Consider the following 13,614-nt stretch of genomic DNA (forward strand, 5'->3'; position numbering starts at 1 on the left):
AAGGGACCAGACACCACAATAAGATGTGGTTCCAGTATCAATATGTAAATTTAGGTACATCTAACTGGTGGCATTACTGAGCAGAAGTTGGCCTTTCTAGAAGTGATTTGCTTTAGCAAGGGATACACAGTCCCTCGTTGAGATTAGGAAAATACACTGGAAACAAGTCTCTCCAAAGCAGCAGCATCTCTGCTTCCATTCCCACCAGCTAGGACTGCAAAGAAATCAGGGTTTTGTTCCCTTGTAGCAACTTGCAAATTCATTTTGCTGGTGGTTCAATAAGTTTTTTAATAGCACATCTCTCATTCCTTCTCTGCCACCTAAAGGAACATCCCCATCTTCAGGGAGCAACAGAGACAGCAATCTGCATCACTCACAACACTCAACATTTCCACTGCCCCTGGATCTGCTCTGGACTACTTAAACTTGCTCTCTCCCTTGGCTCTGGAGGGAGCTCAGGCCAAGGATCTCTCCCAGTCAGCAGCTCAGTGGTGAGCAGGACTTCATCACCTTTGATGTCATTTACCTTATAGGACCACCAAATCTTCTATTGACCCTCTGCACCAGGATGGTGCACCAGGACCATGATGCCAAACTATTCCCTCCCTCCTTGTGCCTGGTGTCTCTCCAGTCATGTCCCTCTGGACAAACACCAGGTATGAGCCATCTCATGGTGAGTAGGGACTACCAGGGAACCTGACCTAACTGGAAATAAGAGCAAGTATAAACCCTGACATCTAACTGTCCCAGCAGCCAAGGAACACTATGGCACTTGTTTGGGTGTAGTTTTCAACGAGGCAAGGAGGGAGCAGGAGCAGGAGCTGGTGGGCCATGCTCACACTTATCCACACAAGACAGCATCATTATCAGTGTCTCATTTAGTTCTGTAAAGGAAATCATTTCCTAAATGCTAACCCTTGGGATATATCAGGCCCTGGGGCAAAGAAAGATGCTTGTGTATGAAAAGACAACTTCTAATGAATGTTCACAGCAGAGCAAGTAGTTCTTTGACACAGGCATGTTTCCTGCCTGTTATTCAAGTAATGAAAGGAAATCAGATCTCACAGTGTAATACACCAATTGCTCTCTAAATGCCCTAGGCAACAACAGGCTTTGTTCCCCCACCTGCTCTCCTGAAGGGCTCATCCTATTTGCTTTGTTACCAGCAGCAGATTTGAGAGGTTTTCAGAACTATTGCCAGTAAGATCCTATATTTGGGTAGTACTGCAGCGGGCATAACCAGTTTTGGTGTCAAATACAGATGGCATGAGGGCACTGAGGAAGCAACCTCTGTTTTATCTCCAGTCCTTGCCCTTCATGGTCCATTTGCTGGAAAGCAACTGTTTGCTGGTATGGCTTGCACTGATCCAAACCACCAAGGGCTACAACACCTGTGGATCTACATGAGAGTGGGAAGGCGAATCAGCCCTCTAACGGGCCCTACAAACCTCTAACCCCACATTTAAAGAAGGTGGTGGAGCCCAGGAATCAAGGCACACACCCTAAATGCTGGCTTGCAGCTGCAGCTCTCCAGCTCCCCAGCAGCTCAGCAGTCTCAGATTTGCCCTCTTCACTTATCCATTCTACTGGGTTGGATTGGGAGATGGAATCATCAGGCCCTCCTGACAGCCATTTCTCAGCTTCTGAAGCCCAGGCAGGGCCCTTCTCCCCACTGCCTGCCTGCAGCAAGGCCTGCTAGCTGGCTAATCAGTTTATTCCAATGCTGCAGCACAGCCTCCTCATCTCAGAGGAGCATAGCTCCACGCACTGTCAAATGTGAGAGAAAAAGTAACACGTACTTAATGAAACATGTTTGATCTGTCATGGTCCTTGGCACATTCCAATTTACTGCAGTCCAGGGCACATTATCAAGTACAGCGATGTTTAAGTCTGGGTTTGGTGAGGATGTCCCAGGAAGCTCGCAGGACAAGCCTAGCTAATTCTTTGGTTTTATTCTTTTAACATAAGATGGATCCAAGAGCCAGCCTATTTCTACTTCTATTTGTGTTTTTATTTCATTTTTGCTAGACCTGCTTCACACATGGGCACAGAGGAAGGTCACAATCAGAGAATCACCGCCTCTCACCTAGCCCTGGGAAGAGAATGTATGAGCGCCAGCCCACAGCCCCAACCCTGTCACCAGCCTCCAGCTCAGGGACACCTGGACCAGGACTTTTTATCTGTCCTCTGACTCCTGAATAGGCCAACATGAAGGATAGAATTTGGGATGCTAAAATGAGGAACACAGCTGGGAGAAACACAGAGCAGCAGGGGAGACACAGTGCTTCTGCCTTCATTTTTCTATTTTAAGAAGGGGGAAATCACCCCAGCTATGAAATCAAACCTTTTCAAGTAGGACAGATGGTGGATTAAACTGGTGCCTAAAGTTTTGGCCCTTCATGGCATGAAATACAACTTCTCCTATCCCAGACAAAGCCATGCACATTACACACCCCCACTACCTCCCTCTCTGCTTCGCCTACTGTTTCTATGAGAAAGCCTATTCATACACCTCCTGGCTCTTTTCCTAAACATTTAATCCTACTGTGCCCCTGCTCTATATGTTCTTAGGCCAGATGGGGACTCAAATAACTTCTTGTTTCCAGCTAGGAACAATTTGGTTCTCCCACAGCAGTCACAGCCACCTACTGGGTTACATCCTCCCCAACAGGCAAACATTTTCCTCTTCCTTTGGTTGCCCCCTCCTTAATACATGAGTTTGGAGTAAAGACTGTGCCCCTCACTGCTTTCCTGCACTTTTTCTGCTGTTCCTTCACCAAAGTTTGGAGAAAAATCCTATGAGTACTTCATTCCCAGACTCTGTTTTTCCTCTGCCACAAAGTTTTTCCAACTGCTAAAATGCCATCTTGATGAAATCCACAGAGTCTACCCTGCCCCTGGATCCTCTTCCCACCACCACCTTCCTTCCTCAGCTCCCTCTGACCCCACCTGTCTCTTCCAGAGGTGCTCTGCTGTATTTTCAGCCCTCAGCACTTGGAAGAGATGTTTTTTTTGCCCTTCTCAGAAATGACCTGTAGCCTGTCATCTTCCCACAGAGAGCAGTGAGCTCCCTCTATGCAGCTCCATAGGAAATGGTACAGTATTTGGCACTGGGCTTGGTGCATGGAGATAGCCACAATTTTTTCCCCCTGAAGATTTATGGCTGGGAAAACAAGAATACACCTGGATTCCTGAGGACCTGGAAAGAGAGAAGACAGCATGCAGGCAGCCATAGACCCAGAGCAACAAGTTCCATTCTTTAACATTTGAATGAGGCAAAACAGTCTCCCCTTGGTCACAAATTTTGGACTGTGTTTGTCCCACAACTACCACCACGGGATCCTTCAAGTATGGTCACAAAAGGCAAGGAAAACCAAGGACATCTCTGAAGCATTGTGGTCACTCAGCAGTTACCTATGATGTGCTGAACACACAATGCAGATATGCAGGAGAACAGCATTTTTTGGCTTTGTTTGGAAACAAGATGCCAATGAAGGAGAGAGGCAGTAATAAGAAAAAGAGGAAAAATAAAGCATAATTTGAAACAAAATATGGTGCTATCCTCAGCCTCTCTCAGGGTTAAAAAGGGCTTTTTTTAACTTCCTCAGGTGAGGCAGGGAACAAGAGTGAGACAAGATGAGAGAGAAGCCACCTGGAGTTTTGGCACCAGAGGACGAAGCCAATAGAAATTATCCTAAAGCTTTTATTTCTGCAAACTTACTGCCTGTTCCCAACTGCTGTCAGACAAGAGTTCCTACTGCTGGGAAGTTAGCATCCTCCGTTTGACCTATTTTGCTGTTTTATCATAAGGCAAATGAGATGAGGACAATCTCCAGAGGGAATAGTGAAACAGAGGGAACAGCAGACAGAAATGTCTCTAAAAAGCAGCTGAAAACATTTATGAGAGAAATCACAGTGTTAAAGCTCCCTTGGACACTCAAAGGTACTGCCTGAACTGCAGAATCACAGGTGACAACACAGACAGCTGCAGTGCATTTATATTTCTTGGTTACATTTTGAAACAAGCAACAACGAAGCACATAAACTGCAATTTAAGATGGGGAGCGAAGAATCAGGAAGCAAGACGACTGGGCTGCGTTACAAAAGGAGCAGGAGGACACATAAAATTCTCGGGTTGCGCAATCAGAGCCAGCAGTTAGTCAGCAGCTGAAACCCTGCACTGCATTTTGATGGCAGGAGGCGGGGGCGGCTGTGGGAGCAGAGAGAAAATCAGGGCTCAGCAAGGAACAGCAGCGCCGAGGCGCAGCTTAAGGAGCCAGCCCGGGTAAATTAGTGCATAGGGGCTGCTACTGGAATTGGTCATCTCTGCAAGACAGACAAGAAAATATTAGCAGTGGAAGCAAGTGCTTTCCAGCCAATCTAAGAGCAGCTACATGAGCAGAGACAGCTGCTGCTTCCAAACGGGAATGCTGCCGGAGAATGGCTCACTCCAGCTGCATAGCCGAGAAAGGCAAGGAAAGATGTAGAAAAACTGATCAACTCCAGGACAGCAGTTGAAATTAAAATGCCTTTCATTTCAAGCAATTGAAAGTTAGTTGGCTTCTTTACACTTTCTAATTAACTTCCAGGTTCTGTGGGCTGCAGGGTATTCTCAAAGCATCTGTTCAGCAACATTCATGAGGCACAGGAGACTGTTACAAGAATCAGATCCTACCTATGTTTTCTCCAGTGTGAAATAAGAGCAATGCTTGTGCAGTGAGTTTGCTACTTACTGACACCAGAAAGAGTGAGATAAGGAACTCAGTGTGTTCCTTATGAGTGAGTTCACTGATGGCATGGACATCTGCAATACAAGATGTAAGGATTATAGAGCATCACCCTTCAAGAGCACACACCCCCAGTGCAGGAGGGTGCCAAGTGGGTCCTGCTCTGTCTTTGGCTGCTTGTCAGAAGACCCTCTGAAGCCTCTAACAGTGGCTGGACTTTTCTGAGGATCAATAGCCAATCTCTTGCTAAAAGCAAGGTAGGCTGTTGTTCCCAGGGCCAGATGAGTTTCTATTGGTGTCCATGGATCACCATCCCTGCTCTGGGCTACAGAAACACAGAGGTGGTTTCTTTCTCTAGCCTAAAAAAAAAATCATGACTAACTTATGAAGTCCATAAATGGTGTCTAAATAGGACTAGAAACCAATCTTTGCACCAAACCAGATAATCTCAAGATCTCCACTCAGCCCATAATCTGGCTATATACAGTGCAACACAGCAGGAGGGCCAGTCACAGCAGGATCCATTCTTCTTACAGAGCACCAGCAATAGGTCTGGTACAGCCACAGATCCAGCCAGACCCCAGTGGAGCCCCTTGTGCCACCCACCCCATGGCTAGAGCTGTCAGACCAATATCCTGGGGCTGCATCTGGCTGGCTCAGAGGTCCTTGTGTGCAGCCAAAGCATGTGACCAGCACAGCTCCTGTCACTGGCTGGAGAGCAGAGCAGGTGAATGGCACAGAGGGTGAAAGGCACACTGCTCCAGCACTCACTCTGCAAACAGGTCTCTGCACAATGGGGCAGCGACCTGTGGTGCAGCCCAGAGGTGCTCCACAGGGACAAGACAGAGTCTGTGGGATGCCTGCAGGGCTGCCACCTCTCTGGGGCAGCAATTTCATGGAGCAAGACACCAGTCAGCAGCCCTGGGCAGGTCAGATGAAGAGATGGAGGCTGCCAGCCCCCAGCCCTGCTTGGCCAGCTGCTGCCATACCTGCAGCAGGGGGTGAGGGCTGAGGGAAGAGTGGGAAGCAAAGTTGCTAGAACAGGAGAGCAGAGGAGCCAGCACTGCAGCCAGTGGTTCAGAGGTGGGAGAGAAGCACAGGGAATTTGGCATCACACTGCTCTAGGCACTTGTATCTAAACTCCTCCAGGTAGGCACACCCTGCCTGACCTCCCAAAAGCACAGCCTGGGGACACTTGCTGTCAGCAATAAGAAACAGGAAGCACAGGAGAAGAGCACTCAAGCAAGACACTTCCAAAAGCCAGGCAAGGCTGAGGCATAACACATTTCCTTATGCTTCCCAGGAGGGAGGATGAGGGGAGCCAAGTGTGTGTGGCAGAGCCTGGTCCCTCAGCACAGACACATGTGGCCAGCACAGAGCAGCAGAGCAGGGCCACAGAGCTCCCTGCCATGATTGTCCCCACACTGTGCTCCCTGTTCAGCCCCGCACAAGCCCAGCACCCCGTGTCAGTCTCTGGGCAGGCTCAGCCAACTCCAGTTGGTGTTCAGGATGACTCACATCAGGTGAAATCAGCAAAGGCAGAGGCGCATGGAGACCACGACTCCAGCAGTGCCTTAAGTGTTTTCCAGCAGCTCCTGCCATAATGCCACACTGTAATGTGGTGGGACTGCATCCCACCTGCACCCTTCCAAGGGGCCTGGTACCTGCTCTCCAGCCTGGGGCACCCAAACTTTCCTCTAGCCCTGCCCAGGACCACAGTCTCAAGTAGAGATACAGCACAGACTCTTTAGCCTGCCCTCTGCAAGGACCACATCTGCAACCATGAATCCAGAAAAGTTGGGCTGTTGCAGAGCTGCAAAGGTCAGGTCCAAGGTTCAGCCTCTGGTATCACCAGCTGTCAAAGAGGAAAAACTAGGGCAATGGTATTTCCACTGGCATGAGATGAAAGCCCTGATTAGTAGTGATTACTTTAAAAGCACTGTTGATTTAAGAAGACACAGATCAGGTGTTATGAAACCCTTATGTGTTCTGCCTGCATTCGTTCACAAATATGCCCACAGATCTCAAGAGTTTAGCACATGCAGAAACTGAGCTGTCTCCCTACCTCAGCCCTACAGGAACAAATTTGATGAAAACTTCAGGGCAAGGAGAACAAGCAGTGCATTCCCAGGCTCATCTTTTAAAACTGCAGCTCCCAAGTCAATGCACTGGGGTCAGCACAGCTGCAGGGCAGCACAAGAGGAGAGGACTCATGCTGGCAGTAGCTGAAATGCCTACAGCCTATTCCACTCCTAGTGCCTTGGCTCCTGTACCTATTATCAACCATACAGCTCTGCCCTTCATCCCTGTCCCTGTCTCACTCACTGTTGTCTCTCTTCTCAATATTTCTGCTGTCTGAGTACTTACCTGTCACTCTCTCCCTTTTTCTCTGCTGCCACAACCTTCAGGATCAATTACCCATCCTTCAGGCATCTCTTTGCTGTCAGCTTCCTGGTACCCCCTGTGCAGCATCTCAGCTTGTCCTTTCTTTTTCCACAGGAACCATTGAAAGAAAAACCTCTTCCCTAGGTTGATCCAAATTGATTATTTGCTCCTTATTGTCCATCTCACTCTTGCTTTACTTAACCTTGGGAAGATTTTGCCCTTGCAGATTTGCTGGCCCACTCTCCAGAGCACAGCAAGCAGCTGGCATGGAGCAGCTGGCTGCAGGAGGACCGGAGTCACCGGCACTCCCAGGGTGACACAAACATCCAGCCAGATCTGCTCAACGATCAAACGCCCAACTCACCTGAACCCAGCGCAGGTCTCCCCCAGGCAAGCCCCTCCCGTCCTATCCTTTCCCGTCCCACTGGAGTCCAGGCAGGGAATCCACTGACTGCCAAACAGATACAGCAAGAGTTAAGGCAGAGACTACCCTCTCTCCTCCTCCTGTCCCACCCCTTCCACCAGCTCCCCCCACCAAATTATCACCCAGCTCGTGTGTGGGTGGTGGGAGGTAGGGAAGGGAGGTGCATCAGGGCAGAAGAACTTTCTCCCCTGTTCCCTTACAACATGCACCTCTCCAAACCTTGAACTGTGGCCCTGACAAGAAAGCAAGATGAGAAAGCAGCCACAGGCAGGCAGGGTGAAGGCCTAGAGTTTGTAAATATCAACTACAACAGTCAGAGAGTAACTCCATGTCCTCTCGACCTCTGCAGGGCAGGAACTCTCCCTTGGCAGACCCCACAGCACGGCCCAGGCTGGCTGCCACATATTCCCACTGCTCTAGGCCTCCACCACTTTAGTGAGATAGGGGCGTCCCTCAATGTCATCCTACAAATATGCAGAATGAATCTCCACAGAGCATTACATTAAACCTTCTGTGGCCAAGCTCAAGTCTCACCAACACCATCAGGTAGGTGGAGCAAAAGGCAGAGTGTGGGTGAAGAAGGAACATTTGCTCTGGGGTCATGCACACCCCTCTATGCCTGTGCCATATGCTAAGAATACAAACACAGTTCAGGGACAGAGCTCTGTCAGCAAGGAGAGGCACTGCTGAAGTCTTTATAGTGTCTGGGTGCTCACTAGAAGTGAGCAATCCCTCTGAGGTTTTGCCCTGGCAGCTTTCTTTGTATCCATCTCAGCTTTAATCTGCTTTTCCAGAGCTTCTCATGACCAACATCAGTAGCAAGCATTCCAGTTACACCATTTTTCTCAAGATACTTCAGCTCAGCTTTTCTCTCTTGTTAATGGTTGTGGTTTAATGCTATCACTCTTTTGTATTTTGCTTTGTCTGCTTATGTGCCTGACAAATTCTTATTGATCTTTTCATGCTCCCACGTGGTCAAACCAGACTAGCATGCGGGAGGGAACATGGGACATATCCAGCACATGCTCAGCTATGTCTGCACTCACCAGTGGAGCATTTCTCAGCCCCTCAGTGGGAAGCTGGCAGGAACTGACAAAAGTCCTCAATGCCACAGTGTGGGGAAGAAGTAGGTTTACCTGGCAGCACACTCTATAGAGGTCGTTTATAATGTTGTCTCCACAAAGTCCTCCATGGGTGCTAGAACTGCCTGGTGAATCAGATCCCATTAGAGCATGCTGGATTGCCCTGGGGACAAATGAGCCTGGACAGATGTGTAAGGGGAATCAACCCTGTACTGAGTGGGATCCTAAGGATAAAGCACTGAGGCCAGTTCTGGAGGCAGTAAGGGAAAACATCTCCATTTACTTGGGGTTTTTTTGGGATTAAACTTTCCAAGCAGGCCATTTTCAAAGCTCTTGGGCTGGATGAGTGGATTGGTCCCATACTCAAAGAAATACAGACTGATTCTTTCCTTGTGAGATCTGACATCAGTATCAGACAGGAGAGGCTCCATCTTCTGCCTTTTAGGGGCTGTGTCCAAAGTCCTGAAAGAATGCAAGGTGAAGGAGCATGTGCCGCTGGCTGTGCATTGCCTCTGACCCTACTCGTGGAGGACAGTGCCACTGCCTGTCGTGTCACACATGACTGGCATGACCCAGCACAGCTGAGGAAAAGGTGCAATAGAGGTCATCCAGATATGAAAAGGGGATTAAGATAAACCTAGGTAAGCAGAGCTGACCTAAAAACTTGATTTATCTATACTGAAGTGTTTCACAGGAACATCGCAGGGGTTTTGCAAAGCTGTAGATGGGAAATGACCTGTGACATTAAGGTAAAACAAGAAGAAAGTCAACCTAAATGAAAACTTTATCCAGCAATGTGTGACAATCATTCTCTAGGAGGGGAAAAAAGGCTATTTCTGTTTGCCAGCCGGGAGGTACCAGAAGTTAACACTCAGACTTCAGAGCTTCCCACCAGGCAATAATTCACAGAGTTTTTAAATCCTGCTATGGGCAGGGACGCATTTATCTCACCACACCAGTTTCCATGTGAGTGATTTCACTGGTGTGATGACCCAGACTAAAAAGCAAAAATCACGTTCTGAGCAGCTCAGGTGGAAGGGGGAGGGGGGGGTACAAACTGGTGTCAGCGAAGTGCCACCTTCTCTGGCAGAGTCAGCCCTGAGCAGACACTCTGAGCTGAGCAGCTGTGTAGGTAGGAGAGGTTTGCTAAAGGATGTGACAACCTGGCTGCAGGTCACCCCACAATGTGGGCTCCTCCTCCATAAGTGTGGGTGAGGTTGCTCTTAAACACTCATCCTCAAAACAGAAGCACTGCTTGCAATAAATCCTGGAATGTCCATAGCACCCCCTCCCCAGAGAGCACGAACCCCTCCTAGCCCTGGGAGCCCCTGCTGTGAGCAGCTCACGCACCAGCAGCACTCAGATCTCCACAGCTCTCCCACATCCTGAAAAATCCCCATCGCTGCACCCAAGGGTGCACAGGAGAACTGGGAAAGCACTGCTGTCCAACCACATAGAGGTGCTCACTCCCTCTGCAGTTGCCAGCTCAGAGCCAGCTGCACGAGTTTCCATCCCCTCTCATGAGCAGAAGAGGAAAACTCTCTTTGGAAGGACCAGACTCCCTCAACCTGCCAGGCTCAGGGCAGCTGGAGACCAGGACTCAGCCTTCGACTTGAAGGATGGCTGATCCCAACCTCAGATCTGTCCTGCACCTCCTCAAAGCTGTCCTCCTCCCCACCCTGCTCACCACCTGCCAGCTGGCAATGCACTCTTGCCTCTCCTTTTACAATTTCTTTTCTCAGAACAGCTAGCTCTTCCCATCATCTGGGTGTCCCCACCCTTTCCTCCCAGCAGCCAGCTCTGACATGCCTGCTGAAGAGCCACCCCAGAGGAGCAGGCTGCCAACCTCAGCCCACGCCAGGGCCACGTTCCCTGGCAGCAGTGAGTCCTGGGGCCCTGAGCCCCTAAGACACAAGGCTTCAAGCCAAAATGAGTCAAATCTCTCCCCAGCCCAGATTTTGGGAGAGGTCTGTCAGCATGACACCCTATGGGTGAATCCAAACTGTGCTTTACAAACATTAGAGGCTGCAGAGGCAGTTGCTGGGACAGTTGTTGGACACAGTGGAGCCTGCAGCCCTGGCTGGCCCCATCACTGAGTCACCTGCAGGAGAAACCACCACTGCCCTCATTTGTCCAGACTAATCCCATCCTTTAACACTTTTGCTAACAAAATAGGTGAAATGCTGATTGCCCCATGGGCACAGTTCTGCTGCTTCTTCATCTGAGAACACGCCTTGCTGACTGAACACTATGTTTCCAGGGGACTTTCCCCTAGGCATTGGTATAATTTATTTTTCATGTTTATGGCTAATTTCTGCTTGAGTAAGCCTGTGACTTCTGACCACAGTTTCACTGTAACTAATCTCAAGTGAACATAACCAAAGCAGCAAGAGCTAATGAGGCTCCACAGAACCCTGACAGGCTCCAGCAGCCACAGCACCACTTCTATGCTTGGCTCATACAAAGGAGGAGGCTGCCAGGGGCCTTTTCTGTGAAAGTACAGGCAGGGTGAGACATCCTCTGTTTCACAGCATCCCTGGTATGGGAGAGGATGGGGCAAGGGCAAATGGGTTAGGGGGCCAGAGTCAGCAATAAAGGTGAGGGGGTCAGGAGGGAGGACTGGCAATGCTGGGGATCTGTAATCTAACAGCCTCTCTGAGTTGCCCAGCAATGCTCACTCTTGATCAGAGACCAAGAAGATGACAGAACAAAGGCAAGCAGAGGACACATGAGTATGTGCCTGTTTGCTCCTGCTTTTCCTCCCTGCTCCCTCAGGGTAGCTGAGCCTGGTGTTGTGGGACATGTGACAGCAAACACCTCCAATGCACAGGGCAGCACCAGGACACAAAGGACAAGGTCAGATGGAGACACAGACAGGTACCTGTTGCTGCTGCCCAAGGTGTTCCAACTCTGGGCAGGTCAGACGGAGACAGGGGTAACAAAACCACTGGCAATTTCTTGGAAGTAACAGCTTCTCCAGTGTGCCTTTGAGCTCCCCCATGCATGCTTCCCTTATCTGTGCCATCCAGATCCCCCTCCAGCAGGCTGCTAACCACAATAGCACACAAGGCCTCAGCCAAACGCCCTGCTCTGTGGGGTATGCCCACTTGCACCCCCCTGTAGGACCCACTTAACAGATTATTTGGGAATCTCTGCTCCACAGGATTATGTATCCCATGAGTTAACATGTTCATCTTACTCCATTCTCTCCATTTATGCACCATGGCATCCAACACATCCACTTTTCTTGTCACCAAAATGTGCAATACAACTCACAATGCATCACTCTGCAACTGCCCTGTAGCTACCACTAAAGGCAAAAGGAAAAGACTCTCAAGCATGTGTTCAAACATCCCAGGATTTGGGATGCTCTCCATGACAGTAGGTACATCTTCATCCATGGGTCTGTCCCTGAGATCTGAAGGCTCTCACCTGCCCTATGTGAGCATCTCCATCCATGGACAAAGAAAGCTGAGTTTTCTCCCCAGGCAGCACTGACACAAAAAGAGAAAACCAGAGCCTGGTTTTCATGGACAGATGGGTGGACATCCTTTCTAAGCACCAATGATCTGGGGCAGAACCTCAGGGACTTCTTTATTTTTAGGTTAATTTCTCATTTGAAAAAAAGAAAAAACAAACACCAAAAAAAAAAAAACAACAAACCAAATAAAAAAAAACCACAACAAAACAAAACTCAAAACACAAAAAAACCCAACCAAAACACCAAAAAAGCAACAAAACCAACAAAACCAAACAACAAAACCCAAATCAAAACCAACCGAACATAACATAACCACCACCACAAAACAATCCATGAAAAAAAAAGGCTCTTTAATGTCATGCCCATTATCTAGTAAGTAATGGGTTGAATTCTCAGGCTAATGGGTAGGTTTTGGATTCTGAAGGTGGGAAATAGACAATGACCACGCACCTCTTATCTAAAAGGAGATCAGCACCACCCCAGCTGGCAAAAGTATGGTGCAAATTCCACGGACTGCAAGGCTGATCTTAGAGGAAATGAAAATCCCTTTCACCATGTTCCAAATTATAAACAAACACCATATGCTGAAATTGACATCTTCTGAATTTCACAAAAAATTCCTTTAAAGCATGGGGTCTTAAAAGTGCTGTGGAAAAAATGACATGTCTGGAAATTTCAAATAAATTAATTTCAAATTTAGTCCATCAACCTTTTCAATGAGCAAGATAGAATATACTTGATTCATATTTCAAGCCAGGTGTCATCAAGTCTAATACTTTGCTTAAAGTCATGTCAGAAATAAGACACTTATTTAAGAGTATTCAACAAAACCTTTGGTTCTCTTGCTTATCTGACCTACCTAGCTCATCCACAGCTTTAGAGCAACTGGGTCATGTGAGAGCACAGGCTTGGGAGATTTCCTGGGTCATATATAACCAGATCAATAAACCACAGGCCCAATTCACTGGATGCCAGTCTATTTTGAAACAAAGCAAGTCACAAGCCTTTCAGCAAATTCATACTTTGCCTACATGCAGCCAAGCAGACTTTTAAATCACCCAGATTTGAGAGATAGCTGCAAACAATTACTGTTTTCTATTATGGTTGAAATATCTTCCCAGTGGGACAAACCTCTTAAAGATATTACTGGAAAATGAAAGTATAATTCTGTTTAAGGTTAATATTACGTGAATAAAAATATCTATTGCTAGAACTTCTGTATTGAACTCAATCCTCTCATTTCTAGAAGTAATTTTTACCAGCCAGTTCCGTTTCCAAGTGGCAGGGCAGCTGGTTGGCTCCATCTTCCCTCACGTTGCGGGTCTCTTCCAAAAGTGGCTTTCCTGGATTTCTCAGCTCTTTACTACCTTTAGCTCATGCATGAGCATGAAGTACAGTGGTAGCAGGGGAATCTGGAGCTCTGAGGCTTTGAAGTTGCCCATGAAAATACTGGCACCCCCAACTTGCCGGTGTTTTCCAGAGGCAGGGAGGGAGGCATGCAGGAACTCGAGACTT

The sequence above is a fragment of the Fringilla coelebs genome (assembly GCF_963513975.1).
Source record: "Fringilla coelebs genome assembly, chromosome: 5".
Lineage (NCBI taxonomy): Eukaryota > Metazoa > Chordata > Aves > Passeriformes > Fringillidae > Fringilla > Fringilla coelebs.